We start from the raw sequence: 15,046 nt of genomic DNA, 5'->3' as shown, positions 1-15,046 counted from the left end.
TTGACTACCAGAGACTCCTCTTAGGCAATCCACCCTAGCTCCTATCTGAGTCTCAATTCAGAGATGAAAATGTGGTCCAGGCCAGCCAATAAGAGAAGGGCACCACCCCCCAAGCCATTCAGATTGAGCACATGGCCCAGGCCAGCCAATAAAAAAAGGGTACCACCCCCACAAGCGCTTCAAATTGAGCACGTGGCCCAGGCCAGCCAATAACAGAACAGTACCCCCCCCCTTCAGATTGAGCACATGGCCCAGGCCAGCCAATAAGAGAAGGGTACCACCCCCCAAGTGCTTCAGGTCGAACATGTGGTTCAGGCCAGCCAATAAAAGAAGGGCACCCCACATACACCAAGCCATTCAGTTTGGGCACGTGACCCAGGCTAGCCAATAATAGTCAATCCTAAGCCTTGCCTGGAAGTCTGAACAAATACCTGTGGTTCCGCTGACGAGAGCCAAGTGCGGAGGTGCGGAGGACCATCTAGCCAGAGGCCAAGGGTAAATCCTACACCATGGAAGCGGAGCTGAGAGGTGAGAGCCAGAAGCTGAAGGTCTGTCTTGAAGCTTGGGACCCAACTCCGTGTGAAGATAGCTCTATCCCGGGCTTTTCAGCCTGTCGGGTCAGTAGATTCTCTCTTCCTGCTCAAGCTCCCTAGAGCCTGGTGGGAGTCACCTGCAACTGTTCCTAATACCTAAGCGGGGTTGGCCAGGGGGGATCTCTACTATTTCTTTGAGGGGCGAATCAGTTGAGGGTTTTTTTTGTTTGTTTGTTTGGTTGGTTGGTTGTTTTTTTTACAATGAGCGAGAATCTACCTTCCAAAACTATTTTGATACCCTTGCCCTTGATAATGAGCATAAGCTGCTTGTGCCAAGTTCATGGTGTAGCCCGAACCCTAGACTGGATGAACCCTTTCCATGTACTATCTTATTTAATACTCATCCTCATCCTAAAAGATAGGTACTGGTTTGTGACCATTTTATAGATGGGGAGACAGACTTGGAAGAGCCTAAGCAAGCATTCGAGATCACACAAGCTCCTAAACAGGAAAGACTGGACTAGGATCCGGCTATGCCAGTCTTTAAAGACCCAGTTTATTGCTTGTTGATTCATGTTTACTGGGAAGAAAGTTTGACACAAAAGAACCCTTCGTAAAGATCTGTCCTACCCACTAGAACATGAGTTCCCACAAAGGCAGGGAGCTGGATGGCCAGGTGCACACTAAACACCCAGCACCCAGCACAGACATTTTTGAATGAGTGAATGAATGAATGAATGAGAGGTGATATCTGAGGTTTTGGGGGGGACCAAGGTATATGAAAAGCTCCAAGAAACTTCCATTTCAGGCCAACATCTGAAGCATTCCTTCCAACTTGGTCGGGGATGCATCTTAACGGCTCAGACATGCTTTCTAGTTGAAAACATTCATTTAATTAGCAGGCATTTTCCAAAGCGGATGTGCCTCTCTCAATCGCTGTGTCTGCCACGGACATTTGCTGAAAAGGTCTCCCCCCTCCCCCAAACATCAAAGCCTGTGTTCCCAGTCCTCTCTCCCCCAATTATTTCCATTGGGGAAGGACAGCCGGGGCGGGGAGAACTCAGCCACAACATGCAAGATGTTTCCCCTTGGTAAAAATGAGGATCACAGTGTCAGGTCCACTTTAGGCGGGGAGTAAAAATCATCTGCTTTAAAGTTTTGTTTTTTGTTGTTTTTTTTTTTTTTCCAATGTTGGCTGTTCACGGTGAACTGCCAAGAATCATTTCTCATTGCCATCTAGTTTCCCCTCCCCAAAATAGAACGCAGAGCAGTCCCTAAGATACAGTTTCATTGGGTTTGTTTTATTTCTTCCTGCTCTGGGTGGCTTCTGGGATGGGCATTCTGGCCCCTGTGCACGGCTTGGGTTTGATGTTACCACTCAGCTCTGACCAGAAGCTCTTGGTTTCATGTCAGCATCTCAGATCCCAGGACAGCAGTAGCTATAGGTGGAGAAGGCATCTGTATTTTGGAGAGACGATGCTCTGTAAGAAAACACGATTCTCCAAACCCATGGAGCCATTGCTGGAGCTGGTTGAGTCAGCCCTTTGCCCTAAATCCTTTGCTGGTTCCCTTTGCCACCTGGGTAACAATGAATGGACACCTTTGTGTGGCTCACAGAGCCCTTGCCTACACCTTTGTCACAGATGCTGGCTTCTCTGCTACTTCCAGGATCTCACGCCCCCTTCACCACCAGCCCCCTGCACGTGCTCCTCTGTCTACCTAAATAGCCTCTGTTTCCGCATTTTCTTCCCCTGGCGAATTCTGCCTGACATCGGCTGCAATGTCACCTCCTCCATGAGGCCTTTCCAGCTTCCTCCCTGCACCTCCACAGGAAGGATTGCGTTCATTGCCCCCTCTCTGCAGTTACAGCCCTGCCCCAGCCCCAACTCTGCCGGCTCTATTATAGATGCCCCTGGCTGCTCAGCATCTCCGCCACACCTGAGCCCCCAAAGTGCTGACTCTGAAAGCCCAGGCCCTCCCAGGCCCTCACTGAGTAGCCGTTAGTCAATGGGAAGAGGGTGTAGGTGGGAGCAGGGGGCGGAAGGAGCCCACGTCCAGGCAGAAAGAAGCCCCGTCCTCCATGCTCACTCAGTTGGGGCTGAGAGCTGACTGCAAAGATGGAGACAGCCATGGTGTATCCCATAGTCCCACCCCCAGGGCCACAGAAGGCCCAATCTCCCCAGCCATTGTCCCAGCAAAGAAAGTGACTTGTTCCTACAAAGTCACTCCAGCCCAACAGGTCTGTCCCCAGCTCCCCAAGCAAGCTAACTTTGCCCCAGAGCCTTTACCAGCACATTTGGCTCCTGAAACAAGTCTCCTGGAATGAGACTTCAAAGCCACAGGCTGGGTTGGGTGAAAAGAGGAGGTGGGAGGACAGGAATTCCTGGACAGGAGGGCTCTCTGACCTTGGCTTTGGTCTACAGTTGTACTCCTGTCCAAACATCACCAAAGAACTAAAGCCAAGTAACAATGACAGTGACGAAGTGGCAGAGGGCCTTAAGATTCAGAGTCTTTCCCTCCCAATTCCAAGCCCTGGGAGAAACCTCCACTTTACCCTTGGCTTGCTCAGACCTACCTGGCGCTTTATCAGATTTCTGTTCTGTGAGACCCAGGGGGCAAAGCTCACTGGTGTACAGCATGGCCTACTTCTCTCGGCCTCCACCCAAATGACATCTCTGTAGGACAGTGAATCTGCACTTACATTGTTTAGTACCTCAAACCTGTCTCTTCCCTGGGACATTGCTTTAAGTAAAGGACAAGAGAAATTTGGTTCAGTAGCTGGCTATTCCTCGTGAACAGAGAACTCTTTCCTGCTTAAAACTTAGCTTTGAAAACCATGCTCCAAGCCGGGCATGGTGGCACACACCTGTAATCCCAGAAGCTCAGGAGGCTGAGGCAGGAGGACTGCAAGTTCAAAGCCAGCCTCAGCAAAAATGAGGTGCTAAGCAACTCAGTGAGACCCTGTCTCTAAATAAAAATACAAAATAGGGCTGGGGATGTGGCTCAGTGGTTGAGTGCCCCTGAGTTCAATCCCTGGTAGTCCTCCCCCCAAAAAAAAAATAGAAAAGAATGCTTGAATATCCTAATTTGAAACTCACTCTCCTCGACCTTTGAACTCTAGTTTTGCCTCTTTCAGGCTCTGTGGTCTTGGGCAAATGACCTAACCTCTCTGAGAATCGGTTTCCTCATCTGTAAAGTAGGATGCTAATAGCACTCATTCCCTCCCAGATGTTCACCAAGATGAAGCGACATGATAGATGTTAAGCACCAAGCACGGCTTCTGGTCCTAACAAAGGACCTATCATCAGCAAATATCATTTCTCTGTTGAAGCGAATCCATTTCTTGAATGAGGACTGGGGTGAGACTCCCTCAGATTTCATAGTTCCAAAGCAGCATCCTGAGCAAACTATAAGAGATTTCTCTGTAGTGCCTAGATTTAGAGCCACAAGAAATGCAAACGAGACAAAGAACAGGTCTATATCGACTCCAGGATGGATCATCAAGAAGTTTTGTTATTTCTGCTGTTAATACATTCCTGATAGCCACTTATTTCCTGGTTACTTGCCTCTTTGGCTCTCTTTGGCCTGGTTCCAGTTCATTGAGGTTTTTACTGCGCTTGGAAGCTGTTATGAAGACCTTGAAGCCTCCAGGAGAATGAAGACTTCCTTTTCTTCCCCTTTCTCCACAGTTGTGGTAGGCAAGTCCACCCGCCACCACCCCGATTTGGAGGACTCTTCCCATTTCAGATTCTCTGCAGCAGTGATTCTGTAACATGGGATGCCCTGGGCATCTAAAGCATAACTCCTTCCCTGGCCTCACACCAGGAAGTGGTCAATGAAAAGTCTTGGTTGGTTCCTGTGTCCCCAGTGTGGATTCAGATCATGTGATTCTAGTTCATGGTAGAGCTCATGTTCATCTTCATCCAATATCCAGCCATTATAGTCATCTGTCAATCACCTTCCGCGCCTCTAACGATGTCGCACACATGTACAAACACACATGCACACGGTCATCTCCCTGTTCTCCCTTTACCACAGACATTTTCATGGTGATGATTTCTATTCGGCAGAAACTTCAGGTAAAATGTTTGAAAAGAACCCAAAATGTCTTTCATTACCACCAAGAGGTGGTAATTACACTACTAACCAAAGAATCCAGCTATTTTTCTCCCCAAGTGCCTGAAAGAAATTGGAAAATGCTAGAACATCATAGGCTCACTCTCTGTTCTCTCTGCTAAATGGTGGCAGGCCAAAATACACCCACACCAAGTTCCCTTCTAGTTCCAACAAGGTTCTAGAAAACTGTCCAACCCAACAACCACCAAACACAGCTCCTTGACTCGACTGCTTTCTTCCTTCTCTGGGCTTCTGGATGGTATGGTTGACTCCCCAAAATCAGACCCCAAGTGCCTGTCCACACCCTAGTTGGAAAGACCAAGAACACAACCAAAAATCAAGTCCAAGAGGCGTAATCAGGGGCTGGGGTGCCATCTACTGGCCATTTCTATAAGTCTCCCTCCTGCTTAGCCCAGGCGGCCAAAAAGTTCCCCCATTTCAAAGCTGCCGAAATTGCTTCAGGCGCGGGAGCCCGAGGTCTTTACTGTATTAATATCCCATTATTACGTATTACTGGGAATGCACATTTAGAAATACAGCCTCTTTCACTTCTTTTCTTTTTTAGATATTTAAAGGCGAGATCATAAATCTGGGAGACTTGAACTCAGCTTATAATTGTTTTTATTAATTACTGTCCTTGTTCTTATTACTCTTATTAGTCTTGTACAGTTAGATCGATAAATAATAATAATTATTATAATAATAATAAACTCTTTGGAGCTTCAATTTCGCACACTCTTAACCTGGACCCCTAAATCCTTTCTACGAAAGGATTTATGATCCTCGGTAACTTTACAACACCCTCACGTAACAAAGACAAATAAATACGTAGAAAAAAAGAGAAACAAAGCTGAAATGAAGGAGTGAGTCCATTTCCAAGGGAGCAAGAACTCGATTCAGGCAGGGATATTTTGAGATTAAGTTAATATGCGTTTCACATGAAAATAAGCATTTATATTTAATCATTTCTCTTTTCCAAGCTATTCCAATTTTATAGTCCATTAAAACTCAGAGGGGAAAAAAAACACTGTATGTTTCCCTTTCTAGATAATTTTACCTCTTCTAAGAAAACAGAAAACACCACGCCTATATGTCCTCTCAAGTTTATTTTGCTTCTAATCCTCAGATTTTGATTTAGTCAAAGAGTTGCCAGAATTGATAGAGGAGGGGTTGGGGGGGTGCTTTCATTAAAAGAAGGGAAGACACGGTCTTATTTATGATATTCCTCAAAAGGTATGTCAATAGCGTACAAAAATCAAATATTCTCTTTCCATATGCACCACAAGGAAGTTTCCTAAATGATATCTACATAGATTTAGATAAATAGGTGGGAAATGGAAGAAATGCACGCGCGCGCACACACACACACACACACTTATTTTCTACACCAAACAAGCCTCTGGAATTCTAATAGTTCCTTTTGTTTATGCTTTGTCCTAGCTTTCAGGAGCACCTCCAGCTCCTGATCTTTCTGCAAGGGGAAGATTTGGTTAATATTTCCTAGTATTTTCAGCCCCTGCATTGATTTCCTTCCTTTCCCGTATTTTTAGTTCCTGAGATAAAACCTCATTTATAATAAAGTCAAGATCCCTGGAAAACATTTCATCAATGAGACACCCAGCTTTGCTGCTCTTTATTTTATTGAATGAATGTTTCCCCCCCCCCTTGGAATCTGGTGGCACAGTTCTGATTAAAGGCATACACAAAACCAGAATTGGGTGGCTTTTTTGTAATATTTCATATTTTAAACTCTTGTTTAAAATATGTGCACTTTGCCATAAAAATGACCTTTCCAGAGGCAAAAATTTGCTAGAACCAAATCCTTCACATTGGGAGCGAGGGGCTGTCAGCACCCGAGTCACTTTCAGGGGATCCTAATTCAGTGTATCTCTCAACTTCTCCTTTCACCATCCCAAATTTTGTCTGGTCCCTGGTCTAAAATGTCGACATTTCCAGGCATGACCGGAAACATTTTTAGTGGAAATTCATCAAATAAAAACTTGTATTTCTTTGCAGTGTCCCTTCATTCTTCACCCCTAGAAATTTGGGGAGATTTTTGTCCTCATTACGTATTCAGAATACCAGCTGCTAATTTCAACATGATTTTATGCCCTGTTTGAAAAGGATTTTTTTATTGCTGTTTGGATGTAGCAGGGTTGGGGGGGGAGAGAGAGAGAGAGAGAGAACAGAAAGAGAAAAAGAGAGCATACAAATAGTTTTGCTTTGAAGTTCCCACGTAATTACTGTTAAGATCTATTAAAATGTCCTGGGAGACAGGGCTCCCTGCTCAAAGCTGACGAAGGAAAAACACAAGCAACATCCAGCAAAACTGATTAAAAGGATGGATGAAATTCAGGACAAGAACAAATGCAAACAAGGTAGATGGAAAGATGCCGTGGGGGTTTCTGTTGCTTGTTTATTTGCAGAGACGAATGGAAGCGAGAAGGAGAGAGGAAGGGAGAAGGAGGCAAGGGAGGGGTGTGGAAGGAAGGGAAAATGAAGAAGAAAACATTTATGAGGTGGGGGACGAGAAAGAGGCAGGGAGGGAAGGAGAAGAGGGAGTCCTGTGTACAAAGATGGGGGCCGAAGAGCTGTTTCTTCTCCCAAGTTCCTCGCTGCAGAAATTAAACATTACATATGGAACCCAGAAAGAAAAGGGGGGGGGGGAATAATTGGTTTCCCTTTTTTTTCATTTCCTTTGTTATAACACTGGTTGGGAACATCTGAAGAGAAAATGGTTGAAGACTTGGAAAATTGCTCTTCTTTCAGTAATGACCCAACTCGCAGCTGCTTTTACCCGAAGTTCTTAATGTCACAGTGCCCCCTGGAGTCCCGCTGGAAGGGACCCCAATGCTGACCTCCAGCTTCCCCCCCCCTTCCCCAACGCCTGCCCTGTTTTTCTTACAATAAGGGAGGGGAGGTGGGGGGGGGCAAGAAAATTTCTAAACAATCTCAGAACCTTTTGAAGAGCTGCCACTGGCCAAGAGAAAGGAGGATTTGGAGAAATCACTTCCGATTTATTTCCGACAGTTAGGAGAAGGGGGGAAGTGGGGCATCGAATCTTTCTCTTCATTTCTTGTTCCTACCCCTTACCCCCTTAATCCTATTTTAGTTGAGGTCTGACCTTGGAAATTTCTAAAAGACTTTAATCTCCTGTACTCCAAATTGCTAAAAAGGAGCTGCACGGAAGATTGCCTGCATTGGGGAAAAGGTGGTTGAAAACTGTTTATTTATGAAAGGTTTCGACTTTCCTGATCGTTAAGAATGTGAACGAGTTCATTAGGCAACTCTCTATACGTTGGAACCTTTTTTATATTTTTAAAATTTCCTCCACCCACCCACCCCCATACACACACACATACACACACCCCGCTTTCGACAAAATATATTCGATCATTAAATCTCAGCTGAGAAAAATGATCTTAAACTCCTGCCTCTGGGCAGATCTGACGCGCTGCGACATTAATATCCTCAGATAGCTTGGAAAAGCCGATTGGTATTTCCTAACGAACTGCAAGAGCTCCTCTTCTCCCCTGTCCCCCAAACTTTTCTAGAGAAGGCAAATTGCAGTTGAAGGAAACTGGGGGGGCGGGGGACAAACAAGAGAAAATATTGTTGCATACATGTTTTAGAGACATGAAAGAAATCCAGACACTGTGTGTGATGCAGATCTCAAATTTGGGGAGGTAGGAACCCATTGAAATCATTAAGTATTTCATTTTTCAGATGAAAGACTCTCCTTCTGCATTACCGCTCGGAGCCCTGATGTAATTTGAAGTGTCATTTTGGAGGAGTTTGGGTGATTAAGTCTTTTTCATTTCTCTCATTAAAAGGCACGGTTTTCCTGATGTGGGTTATAACTTCGTTCCAATCTGAAATTTCACCCACCCGGCCTCCCCCCTCCGAGAAGGTCTCTATTTATGACTGATTTTGAAACAACAACAAATCCAGTTGTATACTGATTTTTTTTTTAACTGCTTTTGATTTTATTGAACTACGAAACCCAGAAATCACTCTACTGTCATTCTCAAAGGTCCATTTTAAATCACGAGATACGTCAAGGTATAATTACTCATATTTAAAACATTCTGTAATTAGAAGACAGAAGAATAGAAAAATGACTTGAAAAAAAATACTGTTGAAAGCAATTGACTCTCAAGAAATGTCTGTCTTTTATAAAGTTCATAGTTTCCCAGTAAATTCTTTTAAGTTAATGACATTTTAAACATAAAGGACCTTAAAGGTTCCCCTCATCTGCCATCATGCATACACACAGGGGAAGAAAAAAAAAAGTCCCTTTAAAAATGCTTTTTATAAAGACCTCAGAGACGGAAATATTTCTCAGGAAATGTCAAACATGAACGTCTACATAATATCTACATGAAATAATAAATCAAAATCAGTTTTTTTTTCCATCTGAGAAAAAACAATCAAATGGGTTTAGAACATTGTTTGGGGCTTTTTTTTTTTTTAAGTTCTCCAAAACACCAATAATAGATTATCCCCTATTGGGAAAGATAACGTGTATTTTTCTTGTAAGTTGGTGGGAAAAAAATATGTTTTGCTCTCGGTAAAGGAAATTAGATATATATTTGGGGAAAAAGAGTCTAATATTTCACTGTGATGGGATTCAACAAAAACCCAGGAAATTCAAGGCCCAACTGATGCTCGACTGGAAATTCACACTATTGTGCCCCTTTCCTGACAACAGATTCAGGAGTCCAGAGTGTCTGGGTGAACCTCAAATTTCCTGAGTTCCAGCTTCTCACAGCTAAATAGCAAAGCATGATTTAAACACCGGCCGGCCTTTGCCTGGTTACCTTCTTTTGTTTCTCCCTATATATTTTATACCTCTGCCGGTCTCTGTTTCCTGCCACCTGAAATGAGCATATTGCATTTGATCCCCGGTAAGGGATGGACGCCCAAGACACTGAATTCCTTGTTTGGTGAGAAGGTTATTTAACAAGAAAGGATAAGGATCAAAGAATCCTAGGAACCCTTCCAGCTGGGCGTCACTGGGGATGCAGATAAAGAGACCCCCAGGAGAGAGTGACAAGAACGTATAGTGAATGAAAACTTGGAGGATCAGGGTTGAGGGGACCCCAACAGGCCAATGCAGCTCCTCGGGGCTGTGCCTAGAAATACACAAATGGCCAGGGAGCTTACACCTTTGTGAAAAGTTTCAGTTACAGATTTGAATTATAGAACCCAACACACTGTCAGGAGCCCCGGCTAAATAGTTCCACACTGTGCATTTGAGGTCATTAGCTTATTCCTGGGTGGTTAATTACAAGGAAGTCGTGGGAAAGGGGGCTCACTGACTCTCCTTCTGTGCAGGTGACGGCTGGCGATTTCAGGGACTACAAGCTTACATTTTAACTGCATTTTAAACATTTGGGATGGGGCGAGGTGGGGGGAGGTTGAAGCAGGTAAGTCGTTAGTTATTAAAATGTGCTTTGAAGCTTTCTCTCGGAGTATTTGTACATATTTAAGGGTCCAGGCCAAAAAAAAAAAAAAAAGAACTTTTTTTTTTCTTTTTGGATGAACCTAATTTGGATTTCATTGAATTTTCTGGATGCCCTGATGATGTTAAGATATTTTGGTGAATTTAATTCCCCCCCGGAACCCCTCTGTATGAAAGAAAAGGAACTCTTTTTAAAAGAGATTTAGCAAGGGAAAGAAAAGTCCTTTTAAAAAGGCTTAGGGGCAAGGGGTAGAGGGAATAAGTGGGAAAAGGAGGCTTTATTTTCTAAAGCTCAAATTCCAAAGAAGAAGGACAGTCTCCATAAGGACCGAAGCTCATTTACCTGAATCACTCTGTCACCGCGTAGCCCTTGACTAGTAAATGATTCTTTTCACTAGCCAATAAAACCAGACGGAAAGCATGTTTGGGGTGGAGGCGTGGTGCCAGACCACCCCCCACCCCCCCCACAAATGCAAAGCCAACTCTCTCAGGCCGTGTTTGTTTTGGTTTCCCCCTAAGAGGGTTCTCCGAGAGGGAGCCCAGCCTGGCCACCCTCTCTGCCCCTACTCCTCTGGGGACTTCTGTGCTCTCCAGAGCTCTTGCCCGCAGAGCTCCAGGGCCCCTTCCATATTTCCTAAGAAGGAAAGAGAAAGTGCCGGCCCCTGCATCCAGGTGGACAAATTCACGGCTGTCTTCCCTTTGTTGCCCCCTCCAAGGCAGCTTCGAGATCCCTGCCCATGCGACAGCCTGGGGACTGTCCCTCACCCCTCAGAAAGCAGCTGAGATCTTCTGAGCCCAGTAGGCGTAACCTTTAAAATAGCAGCCATATTCTATCAGCAAAGATGTCAGGAAAATTGTTTGCAAAAGGGCTGAGGAGTCCTTAAAAGCCAGCAGTTACATAAAAAATAAGAGATTTTTTTTAATGACCATAACCAGCCTCATTCCAATTGTGACATCATCATGGTTTGATAGATATCGAGATTTGCATAAAGGAACCTCATAATTGTTAGTAATAAGTAAACGGAACTAACACGCAGGAGGCATTCAGTATAGAATATTCGACCTTAGCAGGGGTAACAGCCCTGCAAACATTTTCTTTGCATCTTTAAACTGGGAAGGGTTTCTTAGCCTCTTCTGCTGTAAGGAAATCAGGTAGTAGAAGAAAGGAAGATAAAACAAGATTGCTTAATAATTCCTACCCCTGGACTTCCCAGGCCTGAGCCAGGCTTGGAGGCCCTATTTTCAAAGTCTTTCTCCAGACAATGAAGTGTGCCCAATTGAAAAATGGATGAACTAAAGCTTTTCACTCTTCTCCCGTCCAAATTGGATTGGTTTCTCAATTCAACTGAGTGCTTAGAAATTAGTCAATAAGGCGACTAATTAATAATTTGACTTGGGGGGAAGTCAATTTCTCAGCTGCACACACAGACAAGTCCGAGGGCTTCCGGAGGTGCCCCGCTACGTGATTCCAGCCACCCCACTTCACCCCACCATGTGAAAAATCTACAGTATGAGCTATAAGGGGAATTCTGGACCCAGTTCAATTTATTTGAGGCCTTTTCTTCCTAGTACGGTGAATGGATTTGATATTCAGAGAATAAAAGCTGTGTAAAGAATTTAACACCAAATATACTAATATATATGTATATATGTCTATTAACTGTATAAACATTATAACAACATAGTCTTGATTATAATCATGACATAGCGAGTATGTGCTACCATGTGCTAGGTATTATACTAAGTAAGTGCTTTGAATACATGATCTCACCTACTGTATTGTCACACAGTGAAGTAAGAACTACTATCCATATTTTAGAGGTAAGAAACTGAGGCCAGACAGATGGGTCACTAATCAACCAAGACCACACAAAGTTGAGAAAATAGGAAGATTTGAAACTCCAGTCCAAACCCAGCTTTCCAGTTTCTTTCTCCTATAAGGGGAAAGTTAACCAAGGGACATGTTGCCAATTTTTCCTGACTAGAGGAAAACTGGTGTCCAGATGGATTAATTTTACATGTGGACATGGATAAGGCAGGAATTTCTGAGCCTCAGTTTCCCCTGGACAAAATCAGGAAGGTCTTCTAACAATGGCCCCATAAATTAGATTCATCACTTATCACTTCTGGCTGGCTCCACCAGGAAACATGCTCTTAAGAAAACATCAGATAATCTAGTTGTACCCGGAAGACGGCAAAACTTAAAAAGACAGTAGAATTTTTGCTTTTTTAAAAAAAAAAAAAAAAACTGGAATGGGCCTTAAGAGAACTGGAAAGGTTTCATGATCAGGTCATTAAGAACAGAACCAGCCTGGGTTTGCTCTGAGCTCTCCCACTCCCTGGGAAAGTAGGGCTTCCTGTTCCTGAGTCTCAGTTTGCTCATCTGTAACACTGGAGTAACAGCATGAAAATCCATGCACGTGTTTCCACGGGCTTCCTGTGAGGGTCCAATGGGGAGAAGCTTGTTCTGGGACACCAGGGAGGCTGGCGTGTGGCACTTGTTCCATGAGCAGAACTCAGAATAGGATGATGATGGTGGTAGAAATAAAGTTGATGGTAAGGATGATGACAGAGTGAGAGTGATGGTGGAGATGGTGGAGATGGTGATGGGGGTGGGGGGTGGAGATGATGAGGGTGGTGGGGGTGATGGTGATGGTGGTGGTGATAGTGGTGATGGTGATGTTCGGGGATGATAGTGGTGGGGGTGGTGGGGGTGGTGGAGATGGTGATGGTGGTAAGAGTGGAGGTGGTAGAGGTGGTGATGGTGGTGGGGGTGGTGGTAATAATGGTGATGGTGATGATGGTGGTGGTGGTGATGGTGATGGTGGTAGTAGTGGTGATGGTAGTTATGGTGATGGTGGTGGTGATGGTGATGGTGATGGTGGTGATGATGGTGATGGTAGTTATGGTGGTGATGGTGATGGTGGTAGTAGTGGTGATGGTAGTTATGGTGGTGATGATGGTGATGGTAGTTATGGTGATGGTGGTTTTAATACTGAAGGGGATGATGCTGATGGGGTTAACCTATTCCATTTCAGATGAGGACATGGAGCCCAGAGTCACATGCTTATACATAGCCTTGCTGAGACTAGAAATTGATCTTCAAGTGCCAGCCAGTTGCCCTTTCTACTGCCCCATGCTAAAAATAAGTGGAAAGTGATTTGGCCCAAGGAAACTGGGAACTGTGGGTCAGAGCTGAGGACCAGCAGTTCAGCCTCCTGCCCACCCCAGCTCATTTTACAAGGCCAGAGGACTCACTCTGTCCTCATCAGACCTCAGCCACCGCCTTCTCTGCACAACGCCATCACCCAGTGGCTACTGAGAGGTGAGGGAGAGGGTGAGTTGGAAAAAATCTGCTTTTGGATGAGCAAGTCGCTCCCAGCGACTTGATAACAGCTGGTCCCTCACTACCTTTTGAGAAACTCCCCCGGGGGGAGTTGATTTACTTTCTGGTTTCAACCCAAGAGACAAAATAATCTATTGAATTTGTCGATTTCATTTTCCAGATGGGGCTAAGTGGTCCCTCAAGGGGCTTGTGATCAAGCCTGTGAGAAGCCAGAAAGGACAGGGAGAAGAATGGGACAGGGAAATGCCCCAGGCACACACCAGGCAGAAGCAGCAGAATTGCCACCGCAAGCCAGCTCCAGTCTCAGGGAGCACTGAGCTTCCCTCACTATGAGAAAAACTGGTTTTAGAATTCAAAGGAACCACACCATCAGGGGACAGCTGCCCCAAGAGCCCAAGGCTCACAATTTCCCATAGGGGATCTTAGCAGGTGTTGCTAACAGATAGTGACATTCTCCACCAAGCCCAGAGCCGCCCTCCAAAGTCTCTCAGTCAAGAGCTCCCAGCAGGCATGAGCAATCGATCCAAGTAGACACCAGGATGAACATGATTTCTGCCCAGTATGTGGGCGTAAGACCACAAATGACTCCTCAGGTCTTGTGCCTATTGGAAAAGGCATTGAGGAGTAGTTGTGTCATACAAGATCCAGATAGCAGCAGCAGGAAGAGTCAGCTCCCCGACCTGGTTGCATTCCAAGCACTGCAGGTGGTTTTCATCCATCCATTCATTCATTCCCTCCGTCCCTCGCCCACCTGCCCCACCATTCATCCACTCTGTCATTATTTTTTAATTCAACAAATACTTACTGTGCATTCTAGGTGCTAGACTCTGTCCTGGATACAGATCCTGACTACATGGAGCTTGTGGTCTGCAGTGGGTGGGATGGGGGTTCTGCAAAGGCTGGTAAGTTGGTAGAGGCACAGGACAAACCCGTCAGAGGGACAGGAGCACAGAGCTGTGGAAAGTAGACATGCCCGATGGTGCCACCGAGGCCAGGGGTGCAGCAACCCCCTCAAGCATGAGTCTGCGTGTGACCCCTCACCTGCTAAGACCCTGCAGTGACTGTCCCCTGCCCATGCTCTGGCCCCTCTCACCTCCAGCGCTCACCCCACACCCACCTTTTGCACTGAAGGTGCTGGCCCAGACTGAAAGTCCAAGCTCTTGAAGGGGAGACACTCCAGGGAAGCCCCGTAAGAACCGAAACTCAGTCTGGTTTGCATCCTGTGGCCTCCCCAGTGCCCAGGGTCCTTGGAGGAGCACCAGGCATGGAAGATGAACTTGAGGAATTGTGTGTAGGTACAGAGGAGCGATTCTCTGACCCCACCCTTGGCTCAGTGCCCGGCACAGGCCCTGTGCCTTTAACTGTTGAAAGAGAAGAGGGAGAAAAAAGAAAAGAGGTAAAAAGGCGAAGAAAGTAGAAAGGAGAGGGAGGGGAAGCCGGAGGCGGGAAGAGGAGGGCGGGAGAAGGAAACACCCCGCGTATGTCGTGGGGAAAGGTCGCACCATAAACAAGCTTTCCAAAGCTCAACTCCCACACAGAGAGACTCGGTCATCCTAAATTATTTTCAGAACAAAGTATCTAAAAAGA

General features: G+C 45.4%; 1 long non-coding RNA gene across 1 annotated transcript in view; it reads right to left on the bottom strand.

Moving 5' to 3' along the window:
• Positions 1-14,820, bottom strand: part of LOC124093667 (uncharacterized) — an 84,566-nt gene extending 69,746 nt beyond the window's left edge. The window contains exons 1-2 of the long non-coding RNA XR_006852022.2: positions 14,577-14,820; positions 14,265-14,413 (exon numbers count right to left, since the gene is read on the bottom strand). This is a non-coding gene — a long non-coding RNA (uncharacterized LOC124093667). The remainder of the gene's footprint in view (positions 1-14,264; positions 14,414-14,576) is intronic.
• Between the last annotated feature and the right edge of the window lie 226 nt (positions 14,821-15,046).

The sequence above is a fragment of the Marmota monax genome, unplaced genomic scaffold (assembly GCF_021218885.2).
Source record: "Marmota monax isolate L192 unplaced genomic scaffold, Marmota_monax_Labrador192_F-V1.1 WCK01_AAM20220418_F8-fsc00092, whole genome shotgun sequence".
Classification (NCBI taxonomy): domain Eukaryota; kingdom Metazoa; phylum Chordata; class Mammalia; order Rodentia; family Sciuridae; genus Marmota; species Marmota monax.
This window is presented reverse-complemented; position numbering and strand designations above follow the sequence as displayed.